At 37.2% G+C, this 13,530-nt stretch overlaps 1 protein-coding gene across 1 annotated transcript in view; it reads left to right on the top strand.

The window, feature by feature from the left end:
* The window catches only part of IKZF3 (IKAROS family zinc finger 3), an 87,869-nt gene that overhangs the window by 9,679 nt on the left and 64,660 nt on the right, over window positions 1-13,530 (top strand).

Here is a 13,530-nt window from a genome sequence, read left to right as displayed (position 1 = left end):
AAGTGAGAGAGGGAGAAGCATGCTTCCCGCGGAGCAGGGAGCCCAATGCGGGGCTCAATCCCAGGACCCTGGGATCATGACCTGAGCCGAAGGCAGACGCTTAACGACTGAGCCACCCAGGTGCCCCTTGCTCATGGTCATTATTAACCAGCTTTACTTGGAGGACACATCAGATGGCACATCATTCTGGCTGTAAATCTCAGAAGTTCTGTTAGATGGGAACATGGAATATCGCTGTACACTTGTAGATGTGTTGTTTCCTTGGTGGTGTGAATAAATATAACCATGAGGTGCAAAAAATAAAATAAAATAAAAAATAAAAGGGGGACACTTGGCCTTGGTAAGGTTGAAAACCGCTCTGAGTTTACTATCCTGCAAGAGAATAGCTGCAGCCTAAATAAGATAATGTATATGAAAATCACCTTGCATAGTCCTAGACACAAAGTTGAGGTCCAGCAAATTTTTATTTTAGTTCATAAATCATTTACAAGGATCCTTTAGACCCTTGCTAATTTAAATATAGTCTGTGGACCAGCAGCATCAGCAACATTTGGCAGTTGTTACAAATGCAGAATTTTAGGCCAGACATGTTGAATTAGAATCTGCATTTTAACAAGGTTCCTAGGGAGTTCTTGTGCACATTAAAGTCTTATAAGCATTGCCCACGGTTTGAAAAGTATCAGTGCAGCTTATCATCAGTCTCATAGCACATGTTGGATTAGTAGTGGTGGATCATCTTTATATATGTGTTTAGAATATAATTTTTATTTAAATGCTGATTTTAAAAGATAGTTGAATAACAAAAAGTTTTATAACATTTATTTTTGACTTGTTTTTAATACATTTATAACACAACCTAATCAAAAAATCAGAAATCTTCATTCATTATTCATTTAAAAAATATTTATTGAATGCCTATTATGTGCCATGTATGCAAAATATTGGCAATACAGTGGCAGACAAGATAGGCAATGCTTTTGCTGCCATCGAATTTATAGTTGGGTAAGAAAGAATAAATAAGAAACAAATGAAATAATTAAAATTATATAAGTGTTATGAAGGAAATAAAAAGAGTGCTAATATGGAGATTAATGGTCAGGGACATGGTTGGTGAACCTCCCCTCTTAAATATGAGGTTTTGTTGGAGATAGAAATTTGGTCATTGGGGCGCCTGGGTGGCTCACTCGGTTAAGCAGCTGCCTTCGGCTCAGGTCATGGTCCCAACGTCCTGGGATCGAGCCCCGCATTGGCTCCCTGCTCTGCAGGAAGCCTGCGTCTCCCTCTCCCCACTCCCCCTGCTTGTGTTCCCTCTCTTGCTGTGTCTTTCTCTGTCAAATAAATAAATAAAATCTTAAAAAAAAAAAAGAAATTTGGTCATTTTTAGCACATAGATGATATTTAATGCCATGAGAATTGATGGGATCACCTAAAGAGAGAATGTATCATAAGAAGGGGCCTCAGGATTGAGTCCTGAGAAACATCTAATTTATGTGGGGTCAGGTAGAGAAGGAAGAGCCAGCAAAAGAGAAAGAGCAGCCAGCAAGGTAGGAGGAAAACCAGCGGAGTGTGGTATAATGGAATTCAAGAGAAGGGAGTGTTTCATGAAGGAGTAGGTGGTCAGCTATGTTGAATGTTGCTGAAAAATCAAAGTGAGGGAAAAAATTGCAAGTTGGTTTTAGCAACATAAAAGTGGTTTCTGTGGAGTGGTGGGGATGGATACCAAATTAAAATGGTTAAAGGAGGGATGGGAATAGAGGGAGTAAAAATGTGGATACAGACTATTTTCCCCAAAAGTTTAGCTAGGAAAGAAGCAGAGAAATAAGTGGGGCTGTTGCTGGAGAGAAATGTGGATCAAGAGATTTCATTTGTTTTTGTTTTCCAAAGACAAATGACACTTAAACTATCTATAGTCTAAGTTTATTTAAAAAAAAAAAAAAGTGTGCCTGGGTGGCTCAGTCGTTAAGCGTCTGCCTTTGGCTCAGGTCATGATCTGGGGATCCTGGGATGGAGTCCTACATCGGCCTTCCTGCTCAGCGGGAAGCCTGCTTCTCCCTCTCCCACTGCTTGTGTTCCTGCTCTCGCTATCTCTCTATGTCAAAAAAATAAATAAAATCTTTAAAAAAAAAGGCTCAGAAGAAAAGCCAAAGTTCTTAAAAACAAATGAAAAACAAAAAATACTCCAGGAGCAAAATTGAAACAGATCTTTTTTCTTTTTTTAAAAAATTTTATTTATTTGACAGAGAGATACACATCGAGAGAGGGAACAGAAGCAGGGGGAGTGGGAGAGGGAGAAGCAGGCTTCCCGCTGAGCAGGGAGCCTGATGTGGGGCTCAATCCCAGGACCCTGGGATCATGACCTGACCCAAAGGCCGTCAATTAACGACTGAGCCACCCAGGTGCCCTGAAACAGATCTTGAAATCTCAATTCTCAGGGAAGTTTGATTGGAGTATTAGCTCTCACTGAAAATATCTTCATATCTACTTGACATATGCCATGTAAATACATTTCCTCACTGTGAGAATTTTTAAGATATATGCTGCCCATTTAGTAGATGATTGATGTAGTCTGTACTCTTCTACAAAGAATCATGAGAAAACCTTGAAATTCACTTTTTTCAAAAATGGGAAGATAATGCTATAATGGCAATTCTAAGGTTTGCAGTTTTAGATATTTGAATATGTTTGAGTGTTCAACAGATTTTTTTTTAAATTAGGGAATAACTTATGCAGTGAAGTGCACATGTCTTATGTTATATAGCTTGATTAATTTTTACCTATATACACACCTTCCTGATCAAGTTATGGAACATTTGCATCACCCCAGAAAGTTCCCTTGTGCTCATTTATAATTGGTATGCCCCCTTTGCCCTAAGTTAAACGTTATTCAGATTTCTATCATCATAGATCAGTTTTCCTGTTCTTGAGTTCCATATAAATAGAACCATACAGTATGTGCTTTTTGTTCTTTAGTGTCTGGCTTCTTTTGCTCAACATACTTTTGAGGTCTACCCACATTGTTACATTTGTTGGTAGTTTATTTTCTTTTATTATTAAAAGGTATGAGTATACCACAATCTGTGTATTTATTCTACTGTTGATGGACATTTGATTTTTTACAGTGTTTGTATTATGGACATTCATATGCATGTCTTTTTTTTTTTAAGATTTTATTTATTTATTTGACAGAGACACAGCGAGAGAGGGAACACAAGCAGGGGGAGCAGGAGAGGGAGAAGCAGGCTTCCCGCCGAGCAGGGAACCCCATGTGGGGCTCGATCCCAGGACCCTGGGATCATGACCTGAGCTGAAGGCAGATGCTTAATGACTGAGCACCCCATATATGCATGTCTTTTGATGGATATATGCATTCATTTCTCTTGGTTATAGATCTAGAGCTAGCATTTCTGGGCCATAGGTTAGGTGTATATTTAGCTTTGATACATACTGCCAGATAGTTTCCAAAGTGGTTGGACCAGTTTACCATCCCGCTAGCAATATTGGAGAGTTCCAGTTGTTCCACACCTTGTCAACACTTGTTACTGTCAGTCAATCTTTTTAATTTTAGCCATTCTGGTGGGTGTGTAGTGGTATTTCATTGTGGTTTGAATTTGCATTTTCCTCATGAATAATGATTTTGAACACCTTTTCATATGTTTTATTGGGCCATTTGGATTTATCCTCTTTCCTGAAGTTCTGTGAGTCTTGTGTACATTTTTTAAGTTGGGTTGTTTGTAGTTTTTCTTACTGATTTTGCAGACATTTAAAAAATATTTTAAAAACATGTACTTTGTCAGATGTGTATTGCAAATTTTTTCTCCCAGTCTGTAACTTGCTTGTCTTCTTAATCTATTTAAGAAGTAGAATTCTTAACTGTAATTAAGACAAATATATCAAATGTTTTTTCTTTTGGAATTGAGTGCCTCTTACGTCCTGTTTAAGAAATCTTTGCCTACTTGAAGACCATAAAAATATTCTCCTCTAGAAATTTGATTTTTTTTAAAGATTTTATTTATTTTACAGAGAGAGACACAGCGAGAGAGGGAACATAAGCAGGGGGAGTGGGAGAGGGAGAAGCAGGCTTCCCGCGGAGCAGGGAGCCCGATGCGGGGCTCGATCCCAGGACCCTGGGATCATGACCTGAGCCGAAGGCAGATGCTTAACGACTGAGCCACCCAGGCGCCCCAGAAATTTGATTGTTTTAACTTTCACATTTAGGTTTATTACCCACTTCAAAATAATGATTATTTTTGACCCCAGTTATTTTATAACAGAAACTAGATATTTTGCAGTTATAAAATGAAAATCTTACTTGGAATATGTTGGATTCAATCATTTTAGCACATTTTTTTTAAGTAGCAATGACATGAAATGCCCATTCTTCCTTTTCTCTCTACATGCTTGTTTGGTGGCATGTGATATCCATAGTAAAATAAAAATGTATTTATTTTTCTACAATTTTAGAGTAATTGACCTTTCAAAGAAAATAACACTAGATGTTGCATTTGTTATTTTAGACCTGTGCCCAACAATCTATAATTTCCTCATTAGACATTTAATCTAGGGGAAAATAGGATATTTTATTTAAAAAGAATAAGGTAGGAAAGACTGGAATGGTGATGTGGGCTGTATTTGATCTGGTGTCCCTAAAGAAGTAATCTTGTTATTTCTTGACTTTTACTTTAGCCCAAGGTAGAAAGGAAGGAAGTATTTCATGGTTAGAGGAATTACTCTCATTTTATATCTTCCTTTCTCCTCAGTCATAGTCAACTGAAGCGTTTGAAATAACTGACCTACTTCTAAAATATATAATCTATATAGGAGAGCAACTTTAAAACATTGTTTAAATTCTTTGAAACAAAGATGCAATTCAAGACATGAATCCTGCTTCTCTTCTTTTTTTAAAAATTTTTATTGTTATGTTAATCACCATACATTACATCATTAGTTTTTTAAAATAATTTTTATTGTTATGTTAATCACCATACATTACATCATTAGTTTTTGATGTAGTGTTCCATGATTCATTGTTTGTGCATAACATCCAGTGCTCCACACAGAACGTGCCCTCTTTAATACCCATCACCAGGCTAACCCATCCCCCCACTCCCCTCCCCTCTAGAACCCTCAGTTTGTTTTTCAGAGTCCATCGTCTCTAATGGTTCATCTCCCCCTCTGACTTACTCCCCTTCATTCTTCCCCTCCTGCTATCTTCTTTTTTTTTCTTAACATATATTGCATTATTTATTTCAGAAGTACAGATCTGTGATTCAACAGTCTTGTACAATTCACAGTGCTCACCATAGCACATACCCTCCCCAATGTCTATCACCCAGCCACCCCATCCCTCCCACCCCCCATCACTCCAGCAACCCTCACTTTGTTTCCTGAGACTAAGAATGCCTCATATCAGTGAGGTCATATGATACATGTCTTTCTCTGATTGACTTATTTCACTCAGCATAACACCCTCCAGTTCCATCCACGTCATTGCAAATGGCAAGATCTCATTCCTTTTGATGGCTGCATAATATTCCATTGTGTATATATACCACATCTTCTTTATCCATTCATCTGTCGATGGACATCTTGGCTCTTTCCACGGTTTGGCTATTGTGGACATTGCTGCTATAGACATTGGGGTGCACGTACCCCTTCAGATCCCTACATTTGTATCTTTGTGGTAAATACCCAGTAGTACAATTGCTGGATTGTATGGTTCCTGCTTCTCTTCTTAATGTGACTCTGACATTGTACCTTTAGACAATTATGTGACTTTGTATTTTTTGTCTTTCTTTGTGTCTTGAATTTTGTGTGTATAATCGGGAGAATAATAAATGCCCCTGCACCTGTTTATCTTTCAGAAATACTATGAGATAATATGAAATCTCATTTGCAGTACTGGACTAAGTGCTTGATGTCACATTTTTGGAGAGCCACAAGCAAACAAAACCAAGTTCATAAGAAAGCTCTCACACCATTGTTATGAACTGAGTGGTAGCATCTGAATGATAACTTATCCTGTATGTTTCCAGAAAGCTGAACTAGGACCTGAAATGGACATTTCAGGAAATTTGAGTTCAGCTATATTTAAGGAGGAACTTTTTTAACCATTAGAGTTTTTCTGAAATGGAAAGGAATGACATTCTGTATTACTGGAAGTATCTAAGCAGAGGCTGTGCAACCCAAATAGGGGGATATTGGAGGAAATTCAGGGGAAGGAGAGGTAAAATAACTAAGATAGCCACTCCAATTCTGATATTCTAATTTCATTGGTTATAGAGGTCAGTTTTCATGATACGTTTTACGTTATATTATTCTTGTGGTGGTAAGATTCCAGGAATGATTTTAAGTGGTACTATTAAGAGAACTGGTGAAAGACCTTTCAGAAATAGTATCTCGTACTCCTGTTGCATTGCCACATTTACAGTATTGACTGTTATTGTTGCAAATGAACACATTTTTGTAGTCAGTGACTCAATTTCCAGAGGTTTTAGTAAGAAAGTAAAAGTGAACATTTTGTATAAGAGAAAATGTTTTTTAAAAAGGAGGCATGGGGATAGGGGTGTCAATTTACCGTTAGGAAGATAAAAAGGAGTGTCAACACTGAGAGACAGCTTTCTGGCAGCCGTCAGGCACCAGTGTTGCTGGCAGCTAGCAAACTCAGTACAGGATTTTTTCGAAGATTTAACATTTGGCTCTTCTTTAGCACCTACACTTTCTACTGGGAAAACAGACCAGTGACTAGAAACCTGATTTCTGAAACTAAGAACAGAATTTTATTAGCTGGTATTCTTAATTGAATGATAAATGATACTATAAAATAAAAGCAAGTTTACAACCATTTGAGTTAAAAATATGATTATAAATTTTGTTGCTAATGTAAATGTTTGGTTTTGTTCATAGATAATTCATATTAGAGCTAAGAGGTAGAAACCTTCACCCGTGAACTTTGATGAATTCTCAATTAACCAGACTGCTGCCATTTTCAAGTTTAAATTTTATTTGTAACCTACCCCCTTTCATTTAGCAGTGCATAAAATGCTAGAATCTCTGAGAAAAATCTCAGTATCTTAACAAAAAATTCTAATGAGTGAAATTGTCTTAAAAGGCATCTTTGTCAATGAAAAGAGAATCTGAAGGAATAAAAACAAATTTGAAATTGTCATCTTTCAGTAAACCTCCGATGGAGGCTGGTTTTCAATACTGGTAGAAAACAATTTGGAATTGCTAATAAAGCTTTGAAATTCTAGAGTCCTTGAAAAGCTACAGAAGAAATAACCTTTAATTTTTCCAGTCCAGTACATTTGTCAGCTATCTCAGTAATAGAATAATTATACCTTTTTTAGGATTTGTTATTTAAGACATAAGGTGTCAGTGGAAAACACATAATTTAATTAAAACATATCAGGAGATTAGTTATTTAGTTGTGGGAAAGGCAAGAGGGCAAATGATAGGAAAAGAGTGTTTACTAGGGTTTTCTGCTAGATTATAATTTTGGCTTTTAAATGAGATAAGAAAAATAGTTTTATTTAATGATAGCAAAAACTCCCAATGGTAATATGATGCTAAGTATATATTTGTACACATACATATATAAGTATATTTTTAAAATACTGTATCTGGGAGTTTGGCATCAGGTGGTGTTTTGTTTTTGTTTGTTTTTTTACCCTCCAAAAAGTCACATTAATGTTTCAAACAATATGAAAGGTGCTGTCTCAGTGCTTTATATCTTTGATTACTGCATTACTGGAAACCACAACTTTTTCCTGAAATTCCAATTACAGGAATTTTGGAAATACTGGTAGAAGATGGTCATAGTTTTTTCCTGGTATAGTATCTTTAAATTTTGCTTGATATTTAATTTTTATATGTGGTTTGATTTACTTTTTTCCTGATCCAGAGTTTTAATGTTTGTTTTAAAGAAATAGCTTTGCAGTGGTATCCCAAGCAGTAGCAGGATATTCTAAAATCTAGAGCAGTGCCATTCAGTAGAACTTTCTGTGATGATCAAAATGTTCTTATCTGTGCTGTCCAATATAGTAACCAGTAGCCACATGTTCTGTTAAGTACTTGAAATGTGGCAGGTGTGACTGAGAAACTAAATTTTTTATTTCAATTAATTTACATTTAAAGTTAAATCACCTCACGTGGTTGGTGGCTACTGTATTGGACAATATACTGTTAGTATTAATAACAGATCTAGAGCAGGGCTTCTGTAAAGGACCAGATAGTGACTGTTTTAGGCTTTTTGAGTCATATAGTCTCTGACACAACTGTTTGACTCTGCCACTGGGGTACAGAAGCAGCTATAGACAGCACATAAACGAAGGAGTTTGGCTCCGTCCTAACAAAACTTTATTTTTGTACACTGAAATTTGAATTTCATAATTTTCAAGTGGCACGAAACAGTATTCTAATTTTTTTTATCCATTTAAAAATGTAAAAACCAGCAGAGGGAGAGGAGGAAAAAAACATAAAAATCCATTCTTATTTCACATGCCATACAGAAACAGGTGGTAAGTTGTAGTTTGCAGAACCTTAATCTAGAGTGTCCATAAGGATCGATGACAGAGATGTAAAAATTCATGTGATCATTCGATAAATATTTATTGAGTGACCATCATGAGTAAGCACTATTTTGGGACCTGAAGATACAGCAAAATAGCAATAAAAAATACAGCCCAAGGGGTGCCTGGGTGGCTCAGTCAGTTAAGTGTCCGACTCCTGGTTTCAGCTCAGGTAATTTTCTCAGGGTTGTGAGATCGAGCCCCACCTTGGGCTCTGTGCTGGGCATGGAGCCTGCTTGGGATTCTTTCTCTCCCTCTCCCTCTGTCCTTCCCCTCCCAAATATATGTGTATATATGCCAGGTGGTGACAATGAAGAGATTTTATGAAGAGAAATACAGGAGGGTAAGAGAAAAGAACATGACAATGGAGGATAACATTTAATTTTTTAAATTTTTTGTTAAGTTTTTAATTTTAATTCCCCTAGAGTTAACATACAGTGTTATATTAGTTTCAGGTGTACAATATAGTGATTCAATAATTCTATACATTACTCATTGCTCATCATGATAAGAGTACTCTAATCCCCACCCCCACCCCCCAATAGAGGATGATGTTTTATATAGAGTAGTTAGGTAAAGCTTGTCTGGTAAGGTGACTTTTGAGCACACACCTGAATGAAGAGGAGAAGTGGGGCCCCATGGTGATCTGAGGAAAGCATTCTGGTCAGAAGGAAAGGTAAATGCAAAGATCTTGAGGCAAGAGTATGATTTACCTATTCAAGTAACAGAAGAGATGTAGAAAATAGAGGAGATTTATACTTAAACAAAATTAATCCACTTTGGAATTCTTCCATCATTAGCACCAGTTATGTGTAAACATCAGTACAGGAAACTATATTTATTCCAAAAGCAATATAGGGACGCTTCATTCTTAACTGTCTAGAACATTCTTTTGGAAAATATTTTAAAGCTATGTTGATGGCCAACATATTAAAAAGACCCCAGTAGAAATGGAACATTTCTGAGGGGTTTTTTTTTTTGACTGAAGTTAAAGAAATTACAAAATGATCCATTAAAAACTGAAAAGTTTTTGCTGTACTTAGAAATATTTAACAGGTTTCTCATCTTCAGTTGGAGATTCCTTCACTATCCACTACTGAGCTTCATGTTTTTATGAGGACCTTTAAGTTTAGGTGGAAAAAATGTACTTCAATCTCTTTGCCCTTGTGTTTTATTAAATATTTTTTTAGTACCTAAGGAGAACATCCATGTAGCCTGATTATAGATGATTTTAATGTCTCCTGTAAGTTCTGAATACTAAGGTAGTCAGAATCTCCTTTTCTCTTAGAAACTGTACTAAGTTGTTTCTGGTGTTATTTACAGCACACAAAGGCTGCTTGAAAAAATATTGAGAGCTATTTAAATGTCATTGTCAGAGAATTTAAAAGGTTCAAGGGGGCTGGGACCTTTTTTCCTTTAGGTCACCAAATCAAAAGCCATCTTGCTCTGTAGTAACTAAAAGATATTTTCACATGAAGGTTGTTTATGTGAAACCTCTGAGCTAGTTTTCTTTCTTTTTTTTCCTGTTAAGAATCCCTTTAGTGTGCAGTTAAAAGTTTCACATTTAGTTTTTTTTAACTTTTTTTAAACACTATCAAACTTGCAGAAAATTTGTAATACAGTACAAAAACTATTTTTTCAGAAATTTGAGACTAAGTTGCTGACATGATGCCCTATCACCCTTGAAAACTTTAATGTACTAAAGTGTACTTCTCCTACATAATGTAAAACAATATCCAAATCAGCAAATAAACACTGATACATTACTACCATTTAATCCGCAGACCCCATTCAGATTTCTCCAGTTGTTTCTACGGTGTTATTTACTGCAGGAAGAGTCAGCTTAGAATCACACATTGTATTTAGTTGTCAAGTCTCTTCACTCTTCTTCAGTCTGGAACAATTTCTTAGTTCCTCAGTCTTTCATGACCTTGACAGTTTGGGAGATTACAAAGCCAGTTATTGTGTCAAGTATCCCTCAATTAGAGTTCATTTTCTCATGGTTAGATGCATGTCATGTGTATTTGGCGGCAATATCACAGAAGTGATGCTGTATTCTTTTTATTATCAGATGGTACATAATTTTCATTTGTCCCATTACTGATGATGATCCCTATGTTTAGTTACAGTGGTGTCTACCAAGTTATTCACTATGTAGTTGCTCTTTTCATCTTTGTAATGATAAATAATTTGGGAGAAGCACTTTGAAACTACGTAACTATTCCATTCATCATCTGACTTTCAGTTTACTTACTTATTAATGTCAATATGGACTCATGAATTTATTTTTTTCAATAGTTTATAATTCAATACTATCATTATTATTTTGACACTTCCCTGTCTCAGATTTGGCCAGTGGAAACCCCTTCAAGATGATTTCTATATCCTTTAACATATCCTCCTCATTTTAGCACCCCTTGCTTTGTGACGCAACAAAATGTTCCAGACCCATCTTATACTTTTCCCTGCCCCAACCCTGGAATCAGCCATTTCTCCAAGGAGCCTGGTTCCCTTAAGTGGAGAATGATATTTAGAAGTTATTATCTGGATGTCAGAAGTTGTTGTAGTGTCACTGCTGCCGGGTGCTATTAGTGGACAGGGCTAGGGACTATATGTATGTATATCCATACATACACATATACACACATTTACATCTCTATTTTATATATGTTATATAGAGTAGAAGTCACGGGTTCATGCCAGTACCATTTCATTCCAATATAGTACCACAGGGTTTTTTGTTTTTTTGTTTTGTTTTGTTTTGTTTTTGTATTTGTAACTCCCTTCTCTGACAGAGAAAAATCTGGCTCTTATCCTTGTTATGTTTACTTATTTGATCAAGCCTCTTTATATAGTCAATCATCCGTTGCCACTATCATCCCTTCCTCAGCACAGATACTTTTCTTGCCTCATTTGGGTTCTGACATCCTGTACAATAGCTATTGTGCTATGTGGACAGTCTTTTCAACTGCTCAGGCTCTGACACCTCCATGCAAGGCTGTCCCTAATATGTAGATGCCCTCTCCACGCCACTCAAGTTCTGATACTTTACACTGGAGCACCCCTGTGTATGGAAGCTCTCCCCACTGTCCCCATGTGGGTGCCTTGCTTACCCCACTTAGACTCTGAAAACCCACACCAGACCACCTCTATGCATAGATGTCCTATTCACCATGCTGAGGCTCTGTCTCATGCTAAGCTGTCCCTTATCTTGGATACCCTCTTTATTTCTCTTGGACTCCAGCCTTCCAAGTCAGGCAATTCTCCTGCCTGAATGCTCTCTAGCCTACTCAGGTTCTGATTTCCCATTTGTCTGCCTTCCATATAGAATCCCTACTTACCTCATTCAGACTGCCCACCCCATATGTCATACTCTCCAGGCTAGTTGGTCTCCAGCAGCCTTCCTTGGGCTCCCTCCCTTCCTTGCATAGATATTGCTCTCCCCCATCTTAGGTTTTGACAACCCATACCAGGCTGCTCCTTTGCTTATTTTAAAAATATGTATATTTTCCCTGCCTCTATGCTTTGCTGCTATCATCTAATGGATCATATGTTAAAATTTTAAAATTAAAATAGAATATAGTAGAGTGGCTGTATTTTTCAAAATGAAAATTAAAATATGACCAGATGGGGTACCTGGGTGGCTTAGTCATTGGGCGTCTGCCTTCAGCTCAGGTCATGGCCCTGGGGTCCTGGGATCAGGCCCCGCATCGGGCTCCCTGCTTGGCGGAGGGCCTATTTCTCCCTCTCCCACTCCCCCTGCTTGTGTTCCCTCTCTTGCTGTGTCTCTCTCTGTCAAATAAATAAACAAAATCTTAAAAAAAATATATATGACCAGATAATAGTATTGAATATTTGAAATCAGTACTGTCCTGAACAGCTTTGGGTATATGATCATCATTAAAAGAAAGAACAAAGAAGGTTTTCTAGCAATGGAGGAGTACCTCCTATTGAACCAGCCTTCCAATAGATAACAATGATAGATTCTGGATAAAATATGAAAAAATCTATTACCTGAAGGCATTGGAAAATGTCAGAACCAACCTGTTTTTATGTTTGTTTTGACCCAAGGGTAGGCACCAATTTTAGCCTCAGGGTGACCAAAACTTGGATAGATAATTCACAGTTACACTAGCTTAAAAAGCCAGGGCGCCTGGGTGGCTCAGTTGGTTAAGCGACTGCCTTCAGCTCGGGTCATGATCCTGGAGTCCCGGGATCGAGTCCCACATCGGGATCCCTGCTCAGCAGGGAGTCTGCTTCTCCCTCTGACCCTCTTCCCTCTCGTGCTCTCTATCTCTCATTCCTCTCTCAAATAAATAAATAAAATCTTTAAAAAAAAAAAAGCCATAGCAACCACAGCAGGCTGGGAAGTAAGGAGGGAAATCTTGGTATGAAAAAGGCAGAGAGGGCTTTTTTATCTATAAATTCTCTGGCTGCTCCAGATCTCTAGCTGATCCTTGAAACACACATATATGGGATTACACTCTGAGCAGCCCATCTGAGGCTAAATATTGAACAGAGATTTATGCCTCTGCAAGAGATCATTTTGTCCCAGTTTCCCGGGGACTATGAAAGTTCTCTGATCTGGAAAAATCCTCAATCCCAGGCATGCTGGGACATTTGGTTACTCTAGTTGCTGCTCACTACAGTGAGACAGAATTCGTGTTTGAGTCTAGGCAAATTAATTGCATGCTTTGAAATGTAAAATAAAGAAAAACTCCTATGCTCTTCAGAGGAACATAACAAAATCCAGAAATTCTGTAACATATCATTTATAATGTCCAGGGTACAATCCAAAATCATTAAGTCATATGAAGAAGCAGGAAAATGTGCTTATACTCAAGATAAAAGGAAATCAATGGTAACTGACCCCAAGATGACATAGATATTGGAACTGGAAGAAAGGATCTTAAACAGTTATGTTAATCATACTCAAAGATGTAAAGGAAAGTATGCTTGTAAT

Source organism: Zalophus californianus, chromosome 16 (assembly GCF_009762305.2).
Source record: "Zalophus californianus isolate mZalCal1 chromosome 16, mZalCal1.pri.v2, whole genome shotgun sequence".
In the NCBI taxonomy this organism is placed as follows: domain Eukaryota; kingdom Metazoa; phylum Chordata; class Mammalia; order Carnivora; family Otariidae; genus Zalophus; species Zalophus californianus.
This window is presented reverse-complemented; position numbering and strand designations above follow the sequence as displayed.